The sequence below is a fragment of the Phragmites australis genome, chromosome 8 (assembly GCF_958298935.1).
Source record: "Phragmites australis chromosome 8, lpPhrAust1.1, whole genome shotgun sequence".
Lineage (NCBI taxonomy): Eukaryota > Viridiplantae > Streptophyta > Magnoliopsida > Poales > Poaceae > Phragmites > Phragmites australis.
In genome coordinates, this window is record NC_084928.1 from 20855647 (window position 1) to 20878240 (window position 22594).

The 22594-nt window shown below is 42.4% G+C and overlaps 1 long non-coding RNA gene and 1 pseudogene across 1 annotated transcript; both read right to left on the minus strand.

Annotated features, from left to right (window-relative positions):
• Positions 1-3468: 3468 nt before the first annotated feature.
• Positions 3469-6759, minus strand: LOC133926766 (uncharacterized CRM domain-containing protein At3g25440, chloroplastic-like; annotated as a pseudogene).
• Positions 6760-18303: 11544 nt separating this feature from the next.
• Positions 18304-21267, minus strand: LOC133926767 (uncharacterized). The gene is made up of 3 exons (XR_009911178.1): positions 20346-21267; positions 19989-20195; positions 18304-18811 (listed from the first exon to the last, which is right to left on the minus strand). It is a non-coding gene; the product is annotated as an uncharacterized LOC133926767 (long non-coding RNA).
• Positions 21268-22594: the final 1327 nt, after the last annotated feature.

Genomic DNA, 22594 nt, shown 5'->3' on the forward strand with positions numbered 1-22594 from the left:
TCCTCCCACAGCCACCCTGAGACCCTCCGCCTCCCTCCCGCGGTCCCTCATGTGATGTCGTCTTCCACCTCCTTAGATCCACCCGCTGCCGGGTGGATCCTCTGCAGGGCTCTACCAGGCTTCTCGGCCGTCGGGTTAACCGTTGGCTTCACCTGCCTCCTCCCGCGGTCGCCCCATTCGGGCTCCATCTCTTGACAAGTTGGCGTCGTCGCCAAGCGGCTGTTGCTGCTGTCCTGTGCCAGCCACCACATGTGGCAGTAAGTGTGTGTGGGGTTAGCATGGTACTGATGGATGTGTTTGGCCACGTTCTCAGTGGGCCGAGTCAGTTGCTTGTGGGGTCCCGCTTGGTGGTATTCAGGCAGTGATCTCCTGCTGCACGTTTGATGATGTTTGATGCAAGGCTTTTGTTCCTGTCCATGCTAGCTAGTGCTGCTGCAGTTCTTTACTGTTGCTGTTGTGCTATCCATTGTGGCACTAGGCTGTGTTTTGCTCCTACTACTATATTGATGTTTTCATTTGCGTCTAGGTCTAGCTTAAGTTCTTACTTTTCCGTTGCGTCTACATCCAAGTTTTTGCCTCTCTTTTAGATAGTCTATGATGTGTGTGTGTGTGTTTGCAATTCTTGATCTAGGGTGTTCTTGTGTCATTTGATCTTTATGTAGCTCTAGTGACAAATTTGTTTGTCATCTTGCTACTCATCATCGCTTTGTATCAATTATTGATCAAAGACATTCTTTGTTGTCATCATCACGACTCTACTTCTGTGCTTCGTATTGCACTTCTTCCGTTTGATTCGACAAGATTACAAGACTCCACTCTACGACGGATTTGAAGGGACAGTTTTTGGATGTATAAGTAGTTTATTACTTAGTGTAACCTTTTTCAAATGTAACACTATTGCACATGCCTTGCATTTGAGAGGGGTGTTAGAAATATAGAGTCCTTATCTATTACATATAGGTTAGATTACTAGAGATCTTATCATGTGCTTCTCATGTACTCTATATATTGTCTCTATGGGCTCCTATTGAATATAAGTTGTTATTCCTAACATAAGCATTCCTATAAACATATATAGTTTGGAGCGGTGTTCAACCTCAAGGTGGTAGCTAGTTGGACATTGCCAGTGTCCTATGATCATGTAGTAGATGCGCGTCCCTAAGGGCACCAAATCCGCATTAAGAAAGGAATTGGTTAGGCTTAAGTTTAATTAAAGTTATCAATTCAAGCATGAACCTGTAAAATCTGGACATTGCTAAAGGACAACTAGATTGAGAGAGACATTTGTCACCGGCAATGCAATTGACAGCAGAGAAGTAGCATGTGATTGTTTGATGACCAGTGACATCAAAGATGGAAGCAATGTTGCCTCCTGCTTTGCCTCTACCTCCATGCATGTGATGGCAAGAATTGGTAACACTATAGTAGGCTCTGGATGTGTGGCCGCGAGAGTAGATGGTAGTGTTTCAGCTGGCACTAGTAGCGGCGAAGCGACTTGTGCTAAAGGGACCATTGGGGCAGGTGGTGGGAGCATGTCCACTGCATTTGTGCTGAAATTTTTTGCCCATTTAAGTTGACAAGCCTTGATTGCTTCAACCTTCTCCAAAACTTTCTCCATCATCTTGACGAGAAATTATATGATGTAGGCATCGTCACTCATGATGAGAATAATAGTGGCAGAACAAGGAAATATGATAGAAATTCTGATGATTGCAACAATAATTTAATGGTCGATGGTGTGGGGAGAAGTTTGGCGGCGGCGGCGCAAGGACAAAGCGTGGTGCAGCAGGAGCAGCGGTGGCTGCTGGAGGCGAAAACCGAATAGCAGCGGTGGCGGCATGAGGAGCAATGGCGGCGGCGTGGAGGAGGGCGTGTGGCGGTAGAATTGGTGTCTCTAGATACCAAATATTGTAGAATGAGTAACTAGGATAACTAGATTGCCCTGATTACCAGATTCTGATATTTACTCTGTTTATTTCTTTTCTTTATCCTAATACATAACTATTGCTAACTATATATAGCCGGCCCACTAAAGAGTCATAATACTAATCCAACTAACTATTAAACCAAAACAAACTCTATCTCTTAGCTGATTCTATCTCTAAACAAATCAAATCCTAAATTACCAAACTTATCTCCTAACTTGATCACATGCTCTATTGTGCCTATATTCCATAACATGGAAAGTGTCTGCTTCGGCTATGCGTAGCAACATATATTTTGAAAACTGGAATCAAAGAGGAAAATACAACGCTTTGGTCACTTAAAACCCCCGAGTTCTGTTGTTTCATCTGTAAAAGAACATATGTTGTTCGATGGAGAGCCTTCAGATCACTGTAATTTAATATGACAACAAAGGAACCTTATGCATGAATAGACGAAGATGCATGATCCATGCTATATTTTCCCCTGGTGTTACACTGTATGGTGTAGCTTTGGCCGAGCTCAGCAAAATGCTTGTAATTGGTAAAACAAGGAAATATATCAATCTACAGTGATCTTTTTCATTGAAATCATAATGAAGCTTTACTCTTGTTATTAGGAACTAACAATTTTACAACTATAAATTGGCAATAATAATTTTCTATGTGTTAATGAATGATCAACTCAGGGAGATCTAGGTGAGAGTATACCCTTTTTAGTATTTGCAGATCCTTTTCAAGCAAGGACGCCCATCTGTGAGGCAAACATAAGTTATCTTGCCCACTGCTGATGTCCACCACTGGTGTAAGAATAATCAAATGTGTACATTGTGGCAAAGCAAACAGCAATCCTTTGCAATCAAAATATACATGTCTTGATTTCTGAGACGGAACTGTAGCACTATTCAGCTCCCAAATTGCCAGTTCATTGTCCTCCATGTGGAAAGGAAGCTTGAGAAATGAGAAACCTATATACAAGGTCAACTTCAGAAGAATAAGTCCTGTTTCAAAACTTCCTAGCAATGAAGAGAGTGACAGACTGTACAAAATTTATATATGTTTCCAGAAGAAACAACGGAAGCATAGTTTCGCAGTCACAGAAATCTGAAAGCAAATATATGGAAGAATGAAACTAATCATAAAATTGTGTCTAGCAGGAAATATTGCTTAACTGAAAAATGCACATCTGCACTCAGAACCAGGGCAGAGTTATGAAGATAGATTACTGATAAAAAACAAGATCCAACCTAGGAGGAACTAGATGGTTTTTCAATAAGAAGAAATAGGTATATAAATTTGAGTTGAAGATGACTCGAACCTGGGTGGTGCACACCCACACCTCACCCCCAATCAACTGAGCCTAAGAAGATTGCTGATCAAGTCATTGTTCAAGTAATAGCCTTCCATCGAATCAATGTTAGCTTTTCCTTGATGAGGAATATGTGCAGGGATAATAATGCGAGAGCACAGCAAGACTTAGCAGGACCTAAGAAAAGGTTTTTTTCTCCCCTCCCCCCCCCCCCCAACACACAACTAGGTCTAGTAATATTCTACAGGTCACCCCTAAAAAATGCTACAACTATTATGTTCTCCTGAATCCGAGTATTGAAGCTAGCTCTCTATAGCACCATAACTAAGGGCAGCATACGTAATGAATAACGAATATTAGAGCATGTTTGGTTTGGCTTTTCTGGGCTTCTGCTTCTCGGAAGCTAGAAGACGAACCAAATAGCCTGGCTGTGAGCTAGCTTTTGAAACGCTGAAAAGCTGACTTCTGAGGAAATAATTAAAATGTGAGAAATTGGTTGAGATGAGCTTTTCTGGCTTTTGATGTGCTGAGAAGTTAAAAACTTGTTGCAAAAGCAAATAGCAAAAAGCCAACAACCAGAAGTTAGAAAAGTACCTTTTTAGCTAAAAGCCAAAAGCCCCAGTCTGGCTCTCTGCTGTCAAGGGCTCTGAACGGATCCGCCTTCGCCACGCCCCTCAGCTTCACCGATGACTTCACTTCCGGCATCTACCGCTGAGGGGGTAACGGGCTACCTCCCGCAGCCTCGTCATCAGCTCCACCTCTGTTACGCCTCTTAGTTTCGCCAATAACTCTACTTCCAGCATCTACCGCTGAGGGGGTAACGGGCCGCCTCTCACAGCCCCATCATTGACTTCCCCTCCGGCTCTCCGCCGTTGGGGGCTCCGGACGGACCGCCTTCGCCACACCCCTCAGCTTCGCCGATGACTCCGCTTTCGGCATCTACCGCTGAGGGGGTAACAGGCTGATGACTCCGCTTCCGACATCTACCGCTGAGGGGGTAACAGGCTGCGTCCCGCAGCCTCGTCATCGGCTCCACCTCCGTTACGCCCCTCAGCTTCGCCGATAACTTCGCTTCCGCATCTACTACTGAGGGGCTATCGGGCTACCTCCTGCATCCCCATCGTGGACTTCGTCACCTCAGCCTCGTCATCAACCCCGTCATCGACTCCATCTTCGGCTCCATCACCGCAGGCTCCGGACAACTCTGCCTTCGGCTTCACCACGACGCTCGGTTAGGCCTCTCCTCCGTCGAACCTCGCTGCCACCGCTCGCCCCTCAGAACCTCGGAACTAGCGGATGAGGGGTACTGTTGGGGAAAAATAAACCAGCCTGAGGATATTAGTTGATGATCGCTATCAAAAGTCCCTCCGGAGCCTTCGGCCTCCGGACTCCCAACAGGAGACCTACCCTCCGGAGGCTGCGGACCCCTTCGGGCCACCCCTCCGGCATGTATGTGGCCTTCCGAAGACTCAAGGCTACAGCAAGTCCCTCTAAAGCCTTCGGCCTCCATACTCCCAGCAAGAGGTCAGGCCCCTGGAGGTTGCAGACCCCTTCAAGCCACCCCTTCGGTGCCCATGCGGCTTTCTGAAGTCTAAAAATGCAGCCGGCCTCCAGAGATAATATTAGAAAAGAAAGTCACCCCCTGCAGTCGACCTGACGCGAGGTGACGAACGATTAATAGCGGTGCAAGTGATGCTTATCCTGACACTCCAGCGCAATGAAAGTCATCCTGACACCCCCGGCAGAGCGACGCCGGGCCGCAATTGGCAACCGGCTCACCCCTCAGGGGGCAGGCACCACAATAGTTATTACGATAGATATTTATCTTCTGTGTAGGGTAAAAAGTAGTTATCCAGGATAAGATCCGGTAATTCGGTCAGATCCTAGATATTTGTATATCGTGATAATTTGTATACTAAGCTACATACCCCCTATAAATAAGGGATCGTGGTTATCTAGGAGGAGGGGACCGCCTGGGGAAGGATTTTTCTCGTCTGATCAGATGTAGAAACTCCTCTTATAACTAGTTGATACACACCATAAACAAAAGCATATGACTTATGACTGTTATCCGATCAGGAGGCCCGAAACTAGTAAAATCTCTTGTGTTCTTACGTCCATCACAGACACACCTCTTCTCTGACTCTCTCCTCTCAGCTCACTGTTGTCCCTAAGCTTGAGCTTCCTCATTAGAAGAGGCTCTCGCTGTATTCTGTTCGCGCAAGACACCCTCTTGTGCCAACATCTATATTTCTCCAAGGCCTATGGAGAATAGATGCATATTGTCATTAAGAGGAACTTATTACATTACATGATGGCTGTATAAAAGGAAAGTAAAACAAAGTAGGATGACAACAAACAAGTATATTTGGACACCGGACTGAGTAGGTTGGTAGAGCATAAAATTAGCCTTAATTACCTTCTGCTTTGAAAGAGTATCAGGAGGTGACATGACCTTTGGCTGCACATAGTTCTTCCCTTGGTAAAAGATAATTGTATTATAGGGTTTAATATCAATTACTGTGCCTTTGCTGAGCCTCGTCAATTCCTCCGCATACTCGTACTCTTGGCCAGGCCTGCAAGGCTTGCAAACCACCGTCATTGTCTCATGCTTCTTCCAGTGGAGGTGCATGTTCAGAACCACGCCACCAAACACACCTCTCCTCCCAACAGGAACACAATTCTTCTTCTCCCCAGTTCGCTTGAGGTAAAATTTATCCTCCTCTGTCAGGATGTCAGGGTCATGAATTGGCTCCGGCGTCCTCGGGACCTCATACTTCCTCAACTTCTCAATCAGCCATTCTTCCTTCCTATTAGCCTGAATTCCCATGAAAAAATTGTCAATGTAGCTGTTCATCATCTCAAAACAACAATCTAAGGTCAGCGCAAATGGAACAAATTATCGATGCAGATATTCATTCTCTTATATCACCAATTCAAAGGCAACAGAACTGAAACAAAGTAGCATAATTTGAAAGTTTATACTTTTTCGAGCTTGTATCTGATCCGGGACTTCAGGGTTGGGCGACTTCATCTTCTTCTTGGCCTTGAGGCGGTACCACTTGAGCTGGTTGACCTTGGCCTTCCTCGACATCTTCTTCGCGGGCGGTGGCTGCCTCTGGCCGGCCTTCTGCTTCGTGTTGCCCGGGTCGCCGACCGCGAACCTGGCGAACCCGCCGTCCGTGTTCAGCGTGACCGTCGTGCTCCCGTATCTCACAGGCTGGCGAAATCAGCACAACCTCCGCTCACGCGTCTCCAGTTCAGATCCTCCCCAAGAACGCGCAACAGAAAGTAACGAACACGCGCCGCCGTGCAATCGGTCCCGAGAACTGCTGATCAAGAAACGAGAAGTTCGGGGAGGGATTAAACCAGGTTAATGAGGGACTGACAAGGCGGCGATTGATATGAACCATATCGAGTTCAGAGATGCGGCGGAGCGGCGTCGAAGGATCCGGGGCGCGAGCGCCGCCATGGCGACGAGCGACGAGGAGGGTGGGACCGTGGGAGCTCGCCGGCCGCCAAGGTTTTAGGCCACGACGTCCGCAAAGCGATTGGTGGCTGGGCCTAGATGAACGGGCCCGGCTGGCGAGCATCGGCCCAGCCCGGTTGAGTTGCTTGGACAAAGGCCCACGACACCGCAGCCCTCTTCGGCAGTTCGGCTCCTCTTTCTGCTCCTCCCCTTCCCTCTCGACCTCGTGGAGCCGTGAGTGTGTTACCCCCGCATATGCGCCCCAATCATAATAAGATATGAAGATATGAAACTTTAAGTTTCGATATTACTCACCATCAACTCTAAGTTTGAATAGATGTTTATCTATACCAAAGGATCGAACGATTATAGGTCCTTTAGATAGGATTTTTGATGAAATGTGCTTAAGTTATAGGCATAAGCAAAACTTGATTTCAACCAATTATTTCATTTCAAACTTCATCTTAAGATGATTGTTTGACACTTCTACATCATGTGTAGTGAGATGATACAAATTTAGTGAGAGATTTCTTAATAAATACACATATGCAATCATTATTTGAGTAACCCTTCAATAGAAGAAATTCACTTAGTCAGTTGTAACATAACTTGTTTGATTGATTTAAGTTATAGAATGATTTTTTTTAGTTTTACACAATACATGTTATGATTTGCTCTTAGATTCGAAACTTCAAGCCATTTAGAGGCATAGATATCTGAATCTAGTGACCCATAAAAGTATGCGGTCACTACATCAACTCCATTGATAAATTCATTTATATTACTAAAATATTAGATATCGAAACTTAATTCCACACATAACTAGATAGTATGTTATTATCAAAAATCAATGTCGGGTCTCTGCATAAACTCTTGTGCTATATACATCGTTTTGTATTTCATCACCTCATTCTTTCGAATAAATAGATCCATTTTACTTCCAGTGGAAGTCTTAATGAAGAGTAGGTATTCCAAGGTAAATGCCTCTCTTTTTAAGCGAGTACAATTCTTCCACAATTACTTTCTTACATTTGGTCCAGTCAGAGTGCTAGAGGCACTCTGCCATGGCCATGGAATTTGGCCTAGATCCAGTTGAAGGCCTTTGATAATTTCAAGGAGAAATATAATGTCAACAAATTGTAATCTTTATGTTGTATGATTTAGGTGAATCAATATAGTTTGTAGATATTTAATAAACCCTTCTAACTCATCGTGGTTTCCCACAACAATGGAGTGAGGGTGTTCTAATATCCCAGCATATAAGTTTATGCGCATATTTGTGCTAGGTACTGGATGCAGAGCATTCATTAGGTGTCTTTCAGTAAGAGGTTGAATTTCATTTACTAATTTAGAAGATATATTTATTTGCTTTTGCGGTAGCTTAAGAAATATTATTTGTGTCCAGATTTCTCCCTCCCTTATTTTTATTTGGGAGATGAGTGATTTAATAAGGTACTTTTGCCCTTTCTGATGCATTGACCTCAAGGATTATTGACACCCTTGTGATCAGTAAATGCAATTGACAAAGTATTTGTAAAGTGTTGCAAATTTATAACTCTCTGAACTTTTTGTTTACACTCTTTAGTACATTGATCTAAGGACCGAAGGCATTCTTGGTGGTACATATCTCCCCCTAATGCTAGAGTAATTATCCTTATCAAAATATAATCAGCGTACCGGCTATATCTAAGTCTCCTATTAGGATTTCGATGTATTTTATCATTAACGAAGATTTATACCTTACTTAGATCCCTAAATGTGAGGGCCTATAGATATATGCTATGATGGTGATATTAGTACATAGAGAGCGTAACCGAATTTTTACATATGAGAAATTCTTGGTTGATTTTCACATACTGATTGTAATGGTGAAATTACATGATATGCAGTTGGTCGGATTTGGATCAAATCCGTAGCGTGTAATAATGCATAATTCCAAGAAGAGATCGGTAAATTTTAATTCTATTAGGAGTAATCATGCAATTAATTTAACTCTCTTGAAAAGAGATATGGTGAGACCATTTGCGTATGGACGTAATGTACATAATGCTCTATATTGATACCTAGAGCCATACAAGAGGTATTGAATGCTTGTGAAGAAAATTTCATAGCATTATCCATTTGAATGGAGTTTATCTTGCGTCCATGATATTTTGCTCTTAATTAGATAATTAGAGCAATTAATTTTGGCACAAGCATGATTTATCAGAGATGATAGATACACATACGACCATCTTGTAGATGCTTTGTGGAGCACTATAAAGTACCATAAATGGTTGAGATAATGATTGAAGGGATCAAATATTTTCCCTTGAAAGTGGCTAAGGAAATTAAGTTGCTCATATTTAATTTCATGATAAGAGGGTCTCAAAATTAATTTTCATATGACACAAGTGGCACAAGAGGTGCACACTTATGGCACAATAAGACCTCAATTTTAATTTCTGTATGGCACAAGAGGTGCACACTTATAGCACAAGAGGGTCTCAAAATTTATTTTGGAATTGATAATAATTTTTTGTCATCATCCCTAAATCAGGATGGCTAAGGCAAACATGCCAAATCTTGAATTTATCAAGATTTTGAAAAATTATTGTATACGCAACATGTGTTATGAGATTGAAGTATGTGTAATGTAATCCATATGATATGGAGGAAATTTTCTCAAGCGCTTGCTTGTCATCCATTGGATTTGGTGAGAAATAAATATTCATCACCTTTTATATATAACTGAGTAAGGTATGAGTTGAATCAGGATATAAGAGTGCATCTATGATTACTAAGTATGTACCCATAGGGAGAATAATTATGGCTCGATCCAAATCCACAATTAACATATCGCATTCAGCGATGGGTTAGAGCTTTTCCATGTTTTAGAGTGTGAAAATACTTTTGCTCCCAAAAAATTGCATTAGTGGTACAACTTCCGACTAAACAAATTAATTCTTCCATATGATTTAACTCATATATAGAATAGTGCTGATTTTCTTGAGTAGCATGTCTAGAGAGACATTATTGTATATAATGATATATAATATCATGTAGGATAATGGTAGGCATATGACATTTAGAGGATGATTATGAGACTAGTTGAGATCTCCCAACATATCTTGGGAAATAAATTCCACAAGCATGTCATCTACACTGAGGATATGATCTTCCTTTTGTCGGACCCAACCATTGTTCTCCCTCAGAGAAATGGTTTAAGAATAGTCCGTGGCCGAGTGTCTTCTGATTGTGCATTGAAGTGAGCTTCAAGCTTATCCCCTTTAACTTGCTTGGCTTTCCGATAGATTTGAGATACAAATACACCCAAAGTTTGGGAATATGATATTTGTTTGTATGGTGTATCATACATACACACCGTTGACAAACTGGAGAGTTATCTATATTAGCATTTCTGTTGAAATAATCATTGCATTGTGCAATTTCACTTTTTTCTGTTAGAAAACCTTCACTTTCCCTTGGATTTCCATTTTTTCTATTTATGGCCATGAAATTTATATCTAAGTGTTAACATGTACATCAGGAAGGGGGCACTGCACTCATTTGGTGAATTTGATGGCGATATTGCTTTTGCAATATCAAGAAAGATGGATGGTAAGTGCATAAAGTTTTCAAAATCATCTTAAACTATGTGATCACATAATCTCAAAGTAGAGCAGATTTCAGAAACTTGAGAGTTGTAATCTGCAATGAACTGAAAGTCCAGAAAGTGAAGGAAAGACCATTCGCGTTGAGCTTTGGGTAGGATAACAGATTGTTGCTCATAACGCTCCTAGAGGGAGTTCCAAAGAGCGAGTGGATCTTCCTCTATTAAATACTCAGATTTGAGATTTGGATGGAGGTGATGCCATAAAATATAAAATTGCGTATTTAGAATGCTTGGGAATATGATCGGCATTCTCTCATGGAGTTATGGTGGCAATATACTTCTGGGTAGTCAAATTGAGTTTGATGTCTATGGCCCAGGTCAAGTAATTGTTGCCATCCAATATAAGTTTCAAAAAAGTTCCGTTAAGGAAAATGTTAGCCATGTCTCACATCAAATGACATGAATTAATTACTAAGAGAGTAAATTAATAGCAAATGTTGTAATTGCTTGTATAAAGATGCTAAATATCTGAAATAGCAAATGATGTAGACCTTGATATAATGCAGGCGACAAATCGTTGCTATAATGTTACTCTATTCCAGATAGAATATGTGACATAAGTCAATGCCAACATATACTCTGTATGAAAATGTGGGATAGACACATTGAAGGTAGTCACTAAAATGGTATAGCCTGAGTATTGGGCAAGATAACTTGCTGCTATTGACATGGACTTCGTCCAATTAAGGTGGATGATGCTACAGTTGTAGCGTTTAGACGCTAATCATCAAATTTACAAGCATTTTTAATTATCTTCTGTGAATTATTTAAGCAGAGGCTCAAAGAAATAATAATAAAAAATATTATTCCAATAATATGCAATAAGCGATTGCACGGAATAAATAAGAGTGTATGCAAAATGTAAAATATTAAATAGATTACAGAGGTAATATGATTGCAATACAATAATACACAAATTCTTGTAAATATTAAAGTATTATGGACTAAACTACAAAATGACAATGTAATTGAAAGGCAGCGTATAAAATTAGAAAACTCGAGGGTTTTTATGTGAATTTTCACTATACAATTATTTTTAATCCTAATGGGCCCTATTGTCGTGCCACAGCTTGGTGTGGTCCATCATGGCACACGTGGCCCGTGAGAGAGCAGCCCAGCATAGCGTAGCTTGTGTGCCCAGCGTAGCCTGAAAGCGTGAAATGACTCGCATGGCCAAGCGACCCGAGATGCGTGGCCAGGCCCAGCAGTGGCTGAGTGGCCTGAGAGGGCATCAGTGGTTATAAAGGGATGGGGGAGGAGGCAAGGGTTAGGGTTCCCCGCCCCTCCCCCCATGCGGCTCTAAGCAGATGCAGCACCACAACCCGACATTGTTGAGCCACTGAAGGGCGGGGATGGTGCGCTGTCGTCGGGCATCCGGGCCACAGCCGCTGCCAGGCAGGCCACACTTGGACACCTATGTGCAGCCAGCTGGTGGCTACCACGCCACCACGCTTGGCTAACCGACGCGCCACCATCGGGGCTATGGCCGGCTCGAGCAGGCCGAGCCGCCACAATCTTGGCATTTTGGTGCTACTGCTGTTGGCGTCGCCACCAACCTAGGGTCTGCTCGTATTGGTCACCTTTTGATAGACCACCATCGAGCAAGAAGTCGAGCCTACTCAGGCTGGTCGTCCTACTGTTAGAGGGAGCGCGGTGCCAGAGTACAGAGGACAGAGCGCCATCAGATGGGGCGTGCACCATGTCGGGCAAACCACCGCTGACCGTCGGTGTGATCACTGGTGTGTCCGGCTTGGGCAGGCTGCCTCTGTTGCGCTACCGGTCGTTGGTCGAAACGCTGCAGCGCCCAACCGACTGACGCTTCACTGGTGCTTGGCAGGGGTCAGCTCGGATGGAGTCAGCCACCACCAGCACCGGCCAGGTTCGGCTAGCTCGCCGAGGCAGGAAGGAGGATTCTAGATGGGGCCTTGGCATCATCGGGTGGCTGATCGCTGAGGTCACTACCGAAGGCCAAATGGGCCCTGTCAGAGCATGTGCAATCAGTCTGACAGATTAGTGAAAATAATGCATAATAACAACATAACAAAAATCATTATCCCAAATTGAACAATGGATTGCCTTCTACAGTATTAACAGGCAATGTAAGTCCATTTTCAAGCATATGTTGTTGCCAAGGATTAGTGCCATTCTATCATTATAGATCGGCTATGGAAGCTTAAACATAATATTGAAGAAAATTCTCAGAAAGCTGTGTGTTAACTATTAAGATTCAGCTCCTGAATCTCTGTGTGCGACTTGTATCTATTTTGTGTAGAATAATTTGCAATGGTTCTATAATAACATAAAGGAGTAAAGACATCGTATGTTTATGCTGAAAAATATCCAAAGTATAGCAGAAAGAGAAATAAATATAATTGAATATTATAATGCCACCGGTTCTCAACTTCTCAACAGAAACTAAATTAAATGTATACATATAATAGTAAACATGTCTCACAACATCCAACTTAAATCATGAACAGCACAGAAAGCACATTTTAATGAAATACTAATGGTCACTAGTCAAAACCAAATACCATATCTTAAAAATGTTGTTTGACTATACTATATCTCATTTTGATTAAGTCTTTTTCTTGAAGTTAACAAACTTTATTAACTCCTCGGTAATCTAGAGACTATACATAATATTAAAACCAGTTATTTGGATTACACTTGTTTCCAAGGTACATTTAGTACTTTGGACTCGAGCACCTCAATTGACCTTTTCAATACATGCCTCCCACATGTTCTATCATGCTGATAAACTTTTTTTAGTGTGGCAATGGTATCTCATAATTTTTTTCTCGAACTAACAGAAGAGCTGCCCATCATTATATTAAGAAGGAGGAAAAAGTCACAACAACAGCAAGCATCCCGCAGCCAAAGCAAAAAGAGAAGGCTGGGGGTGCAAACACGAATACAAGCGAACCAACACCTAACTGGAGGTTACGACAACAAAGAAGACAACCCTCTTGTTTCCGCTACACACCACACTAAGGCCTCGTCCCAAAGAGCACGCTCCAGCCTAGGAAAGCTTGGAGTAAGACCATCAAAGACACAAGAGTTTCTATGCTTCCAAATCAGCCAGGAGAGTAGCATGACGAGGGAATTGAAATCTAGATGGCAGGCATCCGACACACGAGCAAAGGCACCTCTCCACCAATCTGCAAAGGAAACTTCATGCAGTTGAGGAATTACGTGTGACAACCCCACTCGGTTTAACATGGAGAACCAAACTTGACAGGAAAAGACACACTCCAAAAGAAGATGTTGCATCGTCTCCTTTGCTTGATCATAGAGAAGACACTGTTGCGGGTGTGGCCGGTTACGTCGAGCCAATCTATCTCCCGTCCAACAACGTTTGAGCACCGCAATCCATATAAAGAATTTGCATCAGGGAGGGGCCCAATACTTCCAAATATGCTTCCAAGGATCGAAACCCAGGCATCCCATAAAGAACCTTCTGTATGCTAAGGAAGCTGAGTAAGAAGCCGAGGAAGAGGGAGTCCAAAGATGCGAGTCTTGAACACTCGACTGAAGAGCAACTCCTTGCAGCAGGTCCCAAAGCTTGAGATACTCAGAATGTTCAGAGGTCCCTTGATATCCTTCAGCCACCGCATATCTTTGAGAGCCTCAGCTATAGTCCGCCGAGATAAAAGACGTTTACCAATCAGCTTTACAAGATTGGGCACCAAAACTAACAATGATTAACCATGGAGCCAACAATCACACCAAAAAAAGGTTTGATGCCTGTCTCCCACCACAGAAATAATGGAAATGGAGAACATAGCCTTGACATTATGATGTACCTATAGATCAAAGCATGCCCAAGGCCTCATCGAATTTGTCTTCTTTAGCCACAACCATATCATACAGAGAGCTCAGCCCAAAACTTCGATATCATGAATGCCAAGGCCTCCACAGTTAATAGGACGACACACTTCTGCCTATGCAATAGCACAATGACCACCCTTAACATCAGCCCTTCCTTTCCAGAGAAAAGCTATTCGAATCTTGTCAATAGCTTTGATTACCCATTTTGGGATATCGAGAGCCATAAGCTAGTAAATAGGAATGGCAGTCAACACCGTTTTGACTAAAATCAATCTCCCTGCTGAGTGTAATAGGCCAGCTAGCCAACCTAGCAATCTATCCGCCACCTTGTTAATCAGAGGTGTAGCTGTGCTTTGGTGAGTTTTTTTGACTGAAATTGGTAGACCTAAGTAAGTGCATAGCAATTCCTTGATAGCACCGGTTAGGGTAGCAAGCACCCTATCGATATCCCCCTGCTGACACTGAATGGGAGAGACCAAACTCTTTGTAATATTCATCCTCAAACCCGACACATCTCCAAAAAGCTCCAAAATGGATTTAATCATGTGCATATCATAATCAATAGGCCGGATGAAAAGTGCAACATCGTCCGCATATAGAGAAGCTCTATGGCCAAGACTCCGCCGAGAGAGGGGGTGCAAAAGGCCATCATCGGAAGCCCGGTTGATCAAGGCATTTAAACAGTCCATAACCAAAATGAAAAGCATCAGAGAGAGAGGGTCTCCATGCCGAAGCCCTCGTTGATGATTAATGGAGGCACCTGGTTCGCCATTAACTAGCACCCGAGTAGAAGTTGAAGCAAGCAATCTACATATCATATTTTTCCACTTTGGCCTGAAACCCATATGAGAAAGAATATCCAAGAGAAAAGGCCAAGCAACCGAATCAAAAGCGTTGGATATATCTAATTTGAGCAACAGTCTCGGCTCCTTTTGTTGATGGAGGTGACGCACCATTTGTTGCACAAGGAGGAAATTATTCTGAATGCATCTTCCCGAACGAAAGCACTTTGATTATGGGACACCAAAGAAGGTAGTCTCGGGGCCAGCCGATTATCCAAAAGCTTTACTAGCAACTTAGCGAAGCTATGGATAAGGCTAATAGGACGACAATCACAAACCTGAAACACATCGACCTTCTTAGGAAGTAAGGTAATAAAGGCTGAGTTGAGGGACCCAATTTTTTTTTCTTCTGAAATCACCTATATGGATAGCCGAAAGTGCAACAAGCAGGTCATCCTTAATTATGGACCAGCAAACCTTATAAAATCTCCCTATGAACTCATCAGGTCTGGGAGCTTTGTCGGATGGTAGATGTCTTACTGTCTCCCAAACTTCCTCCTCTGAGAATGGAGCATCGAGGGCAACGAGATCATGGGACGGTAGATGCAACTCATGAAGATCAAGGGTGCGCATACGATCCTCCGAAGAGCCAATCAGTTAGTCATAGAAATCAAACACCACTTGTTGCTTGTCGGCTTGACCTGTAACCATTCTATCCTCCACTTGAAGCATACCAATGAAGTTTTTTTGCTTGTGGTGTTGGGCATGCAGGTGAAAGAAGGTGTTAGCATAACCCTCTTTCATCCAATCAATCCTCGAGCGAAGCCTGCCGATGGTGCGATCAAGAGAGGCCAACCCAAGACATCTTTGCTTAAGGCTTCTTCTTAGCCAAGCCTCATCATCTAAGAGAGGCCAAGAGTCTTGGCGATCTCCAAACGGTGGATGATTTCCCTTGCCATAATGAGTTTCTGTTTTATGTTCCCAACTCTCCGGCAACCCCAGGTTTGCAATTTTTTACTTAGCCGACTGAGTTTGATGGCTGAAACTTCGAGAGAAAAAACAGACACCATAGGCACCGACCAAGGGCCTGTTTGTTTCAGCTAGAGATTCTGAAAAGCAGCTTATAGAAGCTGGATTGTGAAAAGCTGGATTGTAAAAAGCTGGATTATGAAAAGCTTTTAGGTTGTAGATTCTAAAAAAAAATTTATGGACAGTTTAGTAAAATGGACTTTCACAATCTATCAAAAGCTGAGAAAAACCAGTTTCTCAGATTCCCACAATCCAACTAGCAGATTTTAAAAAGCTATAACCAAAAGCTGTCTGTTTGTTTCAGCTTCGGATTGTAAAAGCTGAAAGCCACAATCCGAAGCTGAAACAAACAGAGCCCAAGACTACTTAACTGTGTCAAGAAACCCGTCGAAACGGGTCCAGAAACTCTCAAAATGAAACCTTAGTTTCCCTTATCGGAACTTTTCACAGTTGTTTACATCATCTAATTGTAACAATCTAAATATTCAGGAGATTGGAGTACTACACCTTGAGAGGTTGAATTCACCCAGATTTCTGGAAGAAAGCATTGAGCCCTCGTTCGCGCATGGACGATATGTGAGCTCGTGACTCCCGTGGCAGAATGCTACAGCATGCCATGGAAGTGCTACAGGCACAGCTGCGATCAAGACTTAAGAGACGGCAATGACGTTCGTCTATACGGTAGCTGAATTCCAACATACGAAGATTCAAGGAATGAATTGAATCCTCAAAAAATGGCAATGCTGGACGACTGGGAGTCAACGGTTGAAAGGCACGCCGCAAAAGAATTTTCCTTCTATTGTATGCTTCTTCTATTGTATGTTGTTGTCGGAAGAGTCTTTTTGCCGGTGAACTGCTTCCTGATGAATCTACAGGCCTCGATGTAGATCGAGTATTGTGCAAGTTGCAGTGGTTGCACTTGTGCCCAATCACGTGGAAGTTCACTTCTGATACTTTGTTGCAGTCATTGCAAGGCACCCAAATCTGACCATTTTCAGCACAAAGAGAAAAGTACCACTTAGATGAAATCAATTAGCATGATAATAATATATTCTGACCTCTTCAAATGGTTAGACCAAATAGAACCGAACGACAATGTAAGGGAGCTTCCTTTTTTGGGGTGCTTATTCCATTGAAATAGCTGATTTGTAGGTAATAGAAGACCGCATAAAAGTATTCTAGGCATGTTATGGAAGTGCTATCAGTGTAGGTGTTCTGGAATTTATAGCTTAGTTGTGAGTTGTAATTAAGATAGTTATGTGTTGGATTTCAAAGTCAAGTCAGAAAGAAATTTACCTTGTAACGATATACAGGAGGCACAATTGTTGCTTCAATCTACAAAGTAACAAGGAACAAACGATCAGGCATTCAACAAGGACCAACAAATGGCTGAATATAGCTGCCCAGAGCATCGCAAATTCAGCACATATGTATATTTGTGGAGTGAGCCTTTTCTTTTCTAGCTAATACTACTACTAATGCTATTGTACATTTCATCTGAGAGAATGTGTCCTGACAGAAGAAAGCTTTGCTTTGCTCTGACAAAGTTTTCAATCATTTCTTGTACAGCCCTCTGCTCCAGGGACAGACATCCTATCTTCTGAAGTTACTACCAGAGTTTGTATGATCAATTTGGAAGCTGTTATAGGTAGTAAAGAAATATGGTACGATCCAACGCTTCCCAGTGACAGGTCATGTCAATAGCTGTCTTAGCGCATATTAGACAAGTGTATCTGTGGCATCAAAAGGCCGATATGAGTTACCATAAATGCCACCGCCTCAGAGAGAAGTTTGAAAGAATGATGATGGAGTGTCAATGTGCATCGAAATGAAAACAGGTGTAGGGATTTACTTGTTATGCTGCACCATATCAGAAAAACATTCCATGTGCATCTTGTGTCCACAGTTAAGAACTCTTGTTCATTGTAATGAACCAAATAAATATTTCAGACAAAGTTCCAGTTATAACATAGATAGTTCCAGAATCGGTGCAAGTTATCAAGGTTACCTCATAACAGATTGGGCAGTTCTGTCTCATTGAGTTCTCCACTTACTGATGGTATCTTGCAGTGCAACAGAATAGCAAGACCATGTTTATTACAGAAAAGAAATGACAAAGAAATGAAACATATATGCATTACCACACAAAGATTTGGAAAATGTATGTTTACCGGTGAAGAGGAACTGCACTTGGCACGTAGATACCTGGCGTGGATCCTTATCGTCGAGGATGACGAGCATGGCCTTGACTCCCAAGCCGAGCGTGGCGACCGTCCAGGGGTTGGCGCAGACGCGCGCGCCGGCCGCCCGAGGCAAGCAGCAAGGCGTCCAGGTGGCGAGGTGAGAGGCATCGAGACGGCGAGGTGCGCCATCAGGGCAAGGCGCCGGGCGGTCGGCGGCGGGTGCTAGCGCGTGGGACAAGGGTGCGGATGCGGGTGCGCCGTTAGCGGGCGTGAGGTTTTTATATTAGCGGGGAAGGAAAGTTAGGACAGGGAATGTGGGAAAATCTTTTACTTTAGATCGTTTGATCGTGTAAAATGTACGATAAAGATTATCCGATTTTATCACAACTCATGTATTTTATAGAGGTATAGATATAGATAAAATTGAAATTTTAATTATTAAGTAGTAGCAATACTAATCATATTAGAAGTATATGATTTTTGAAGTATAATAACACATGGTTATACCTTATTTGTGAAATTTTGGTGTTGACAAATTGCATTTTCTTAGGGAGACCCATTCGCAATATCAAATGAGACAGACCTATTACTCTTACCCTTACCCACCTGAATGACAGCACGGTCCACCTGGCTGCAGCATACATTAAGGATATATTAGAGACATAAATACACGCATTGAGAAGTTTTAGCATTAGAACAGAAAGCACAAAAGTGTTCTTGAGATGGGATACAATTGAACAGAAAAGCTCATTGATTAATTCATATAGTAAACGAAACAGATTGACACCCAAGCATATCTTCATATATTTATCATAGTAAAGAAAATTAACTTTCTTTTGTAGTCTGCAGTATGCAACAAATATATTGATAATTTTTAGCATGATAAAAACTGGATTAAGCGACTTCATCCTATCACAAGTTCCTGAACAGAAGTATATTTAACCTTTTCATATTTGCTTCATCCACTACAAGATACCATTCAGAAATGCAAATTATTGAACTTTAAGCAATCACTTGTTCCTGCGTAGCTGCCAAAGGTCCCACCAAAATCAAACAGTGTCTCCAATGACCCTTTCCATCATACTTCTGATGAAATCACAATCTGACTTTCGTACTTGAAAATAAGCGGCTCCTTAGATGTTATTTGACTACAAAAATTTTCAGATTACCTCACCAAAAGCTACATATAGATGAACCAGTGTCAAGGTGGTGCCTACTGTTGTAAGCACCTTCAGCTTCCCCAACCCAATGTACAGGTTAAGAACTTGAAAACAAGCAGCAGGTATATCAATCACATATTCACATGTCCCAACCAAGTCTTGTAGATTTATACCTACAAATGACCCTTTTAGTTACTCTTTCCCATATTTGCACCTCTTAATATCACCGCATGCTTCTAGAGGTCTTCCCTTTTCAGGGAAAGTACAACAGACGGATTGCCTATCAAGAAATAAAACTGAACATCACCTCTCAAGTACTTATGAGGAGATAAATCTTTAAGAAATATGACATGGTTCCACTACTTCACTGAGACCTGCAGAGATTACTCAAGCAGTCTTACAAAATAGCAATGTTCACATAGACATAAATGATTTGTTCTGGCATTATGCACAGACATACATACCAGGTGCAAAGAACAAGTCAATAAATCAGTGCCAAATTTCAGGAATCATATTCAAACTCATCACTATCACAGTCACGCAGAAGGTATATCAATCAGCAGGTATTATCAATTAATTTGGACCCACAACACCCAATCAATTAAATATATTCAAAAATACCACTCAGTACAAATTTCAGAACCTTACATCTTGATGCCAATCAACCAACCACATAATCGACATTCTCAAACTATCTTGATCATTCTGTATTTTTCATTCCATCAGCTTAAGCGCAGGACAGCTAGAGATAGTGGTTATGTGATACTCGAGATCATTCACAAAAGATAATCCGGAGCATTAGCTGGTTTAACTCGGTGAACTTCAACGTTGCGTTGTTTGATGGCTAACAGAAGCCTGAAAAAACCGAGTAACGAACAAATAATCCAGTGGGCATTATGTCTGTGAAAAATATGAAAAAACCGAGTAACCGAGTAACGAATAACTAATCCAATAGGCCAAAAGAGCAGCTAATTGCAATAGAAGAAAAATATGAACATCACTTACACGGTGACTAATCCGATGAAGAGTATCAAGCTATCCACTGAGAACGTACCACCCAGCTCTTTTTTTTCTTTTCCTCCGTACTTGCTGATCATCCTAGATTTTGACAAGGTACAACAATACAATTTTCATAAGGCCAAAAAAACGTCCCAAAGAGATGAATGAATTGCGCAAAAATGAGTGCTCCATATGATGACCGGAGATGTCCTGTTGAGACAGGATTACAAGGGTCTTCGTGCATTCCACTGGCAAGATTCCAGTTTCATGTAACGTAATGTGCTTATATGGTTTAGAAGGAACAGCAGAGTCACACTCAACATACAAACGTCAAAAGCAAGAAGTAATGGAGAAGTCAAATTGACCCAGAAGGCCAGAAAGGAAGGAAAATTTACAAGAAATTCAGAGACAGCAGTGCCATGGAAAAGAAGCAACCCAAGCCGAGGGTCTCCGTCTGATAGGGACATCCATGACGCGTCCAAGAAGCGATCAAAGAAGCAGAAAATCCAAAACGCGGCGGCGAAGTAAACCAAGCAAGGAGGGGAATTCCAAAACCCAACTGGAAAGAATAAGCAGCGAGAGAAAGAGAGAGAGTGAATAAAAATAGAAACTTCGCAGGCTTAATTATTCATGCGAAAAGAAAAGAAGATTAAAATTGCAATCTTGGGCATCAATCAGACCGGCGAATGGTGAAAAAATGGGAAGGAATAGCAAGCTGTGGTAGGTCAGGGGGATGGACCGCCCAGTCGTGGTTGTCGAGGATGTAGTCGAGGCGGCTGACCGAGAACCTGGCGCGGAAAAGGCTCTTGTGACGGGCGGGGTCCCGTCCGACGAACCTGGCGGCGGCACAGAAGGCGAGCCAGGAGAGGAGCGCCTCGAGGGCGGCCCAGAGGAGGACGGCCTGGGATTGGGTGAGGCGGCGGATGGCGTCGAGGAAAAGGCTCATGCTGCGGTGCAGCGAACATGGTGTTCTTATAGGTATATGACTTTAATGATTAATAATAATATAGTTAATAAGATTTATATATTTATTAAGTATATATTTTAATAAATTTTATAGATGCACACTTGAGAAATTAGACTAAAAGATAGAATTTAAAGAAGTTTAAATTAGATAACTTCTAGAAAAATTCTATACACCGGATGTTCTGACACCGGGGAGTTTGTCCACTCCCTAGGATGTGTTTAGAAGCAAGCTTTAATACGTGTACACATTAGATGGTCTGATGCTGAAGCAATTGAACAAGCTAGAATGTTTTCAGGTTCAAGTTGTACACATCGGATGATCTTACATAGACAATGGAGGTATTGCCGGAGCAAAGTCCTGAGGAAATTCTTTGTGTTCAATGGAAAAGAATTTATACATGTCGGATGGTTCGACGTATATCTTGGAAGCGTCGCCAGAGTAAAGTCCAGGCGGTTCCAGTTGAGTGGAAAATGAACATATACACATTGGATGGTCTGGCACATATAAAGAAGGCTTCGTCGGAGGATCAGTGGCTCTAACGGCTAGTTTCTGTGATTGATCCACACCAGATGGTTCGGTGTTTAGAGCAGATACATGCCGGACCTTTCAACATTCAGGAAAAATATGATCGTTGGAGCAACGGCTATTATTCGGGGTTAAGGCTATATATATACCCCTACTTGGTCATTTGAAGGTGCTATAGTCTAGAAAAGCTCACATACACTTATAGAGACATCAAAGCCATCAAAGTGCTAAAAGTGATCATCCAAGGCAATTAGCATAAGATTAGAGACTAATTAGCGCTATTAGGCCTAGAGAGGGTTGTTGCTAGGTATTGTTGTCTAGAGAGGGGATCCATGAATGATCCTAGCTTGTATCAAGTGGTACGTCAGTGCCTTAGAGTCTTGGTGACTCTTCGGCACCGTGAGCCTTGGTGGCTCAAGCTTGTCAACTCTTCGACTTTGTGTGGAGAGTCGGTAAGAAACTTATACGGAGATGAGGAGACTCTTGCCTTGGTAGCTCAAGCTCTGAAGTGAAGATGGCGGCAAGTGACCCGAAGAGAAGCTTGCGATGAGCTTTGCTTTTGTGGCTTGGTGGCTCAACCTACTTCAGACCTACGTGGCTCAAGGGTCGTGACCGAGTTGTCGGCCAAGAGCAATAGCTTAGGTGACTGATCTAACGTGGAGTAGGGGTAGCATTTATGACATCGATACCACGAGATAAAAATCATTTGTGCCGAGTTTACTCTCTCTACCTTCTTTACGTTTCCACATTTACATAATGCAAG